The following is a 989-nucleotide window of genomic DNA, read 5'->3' on the forward strand; positions in this document are numbered from 1 at the left end:
AGCGAAAATGACGTGGTTAACTTAGTTGGATTATTGGGCTGAACCGTTTGTGGGCCAGCAAATTTTTGTTAGTATAAGAGAATTTGTGTTAGATTATTTGTGTGATGCACGTTAGCACTTAGCATGAAGGTTGTTAAAGAGAACTTATAAAGTTGTTAAATTCTCAATTATCAATCTTTATGAATAATAGTGAACAGGATTTGTTAATGACTTTCCATCAATATGTGCTGTGTAGAAGAAGGTTGAAACTGAGTAAGCAATACCAGCCAAGAAATGTAAGTATGAGTTGTGGGGTTGTTGTTCATGGGAGAAATAAAATATTTACTGTGTTTATTATTATAATATTCCACAATTAATGAAATAGTTCGTATTGATTGCCTACAATATTTTTTAGACTGGTAGGTCAAACACTAATTCATCATGGATCAAAGCTTTATTTAAAAGTTTATTTCTGACTATTGGGTTGTTGCATGTAAAAAGTGAAATTTAAAACTTTAACACTTATTTAAGTGGATTAGTTAGACTAGACAAACACAAGTTGGTTAATTAGTTCGCTTGATTAATTAGCTCTTTTGACCATCATGTGATGAACTTTTTGCATTTTTGTAGAATAACTGAATTAGGTCATAGATTTTTTATAGTTTTTATTCTGATGAAGCTAATATCTTTTAAACGTGAATTGTGGATTGTGGGGATTTATAGTATTTTTATAGCATGCTCAAAAAAAAGGGAGTGGTAGTTGTGTGAAAATAAAATTTTTAAAAGAGAAGTTAATTATTTTTTTTCCTCCAGCATAAAATTTCAAGGCCAGCATGAAATCCAACCCATCATCCAAGTCCGTCGCATTTCAGCCCACACAGTTAACAACTATAACAACGTCATTAACGCATAATTAACCATTCCCACCAAAGTGGAAAACGAAAAACCAACTCACTCATGCACGATCAACATAGAACTCTGACCACATATCCACCTTCCACACATTGCAC

Source organism: Arachis ipaensis, chromosome B04, assembly GCF_000816755.2.
Source record: "Arachis ipaensis cultivar K30076 chromosome B04, Araip1.1, whole genome shotgun sequence".
NCBI classification, from domain to species: Eukaryota; Viridiplantae; Streptophyta; class Magnoliopsida; order Fabales; family Fabaceae; genus Arachis; species Arachis ipaensis.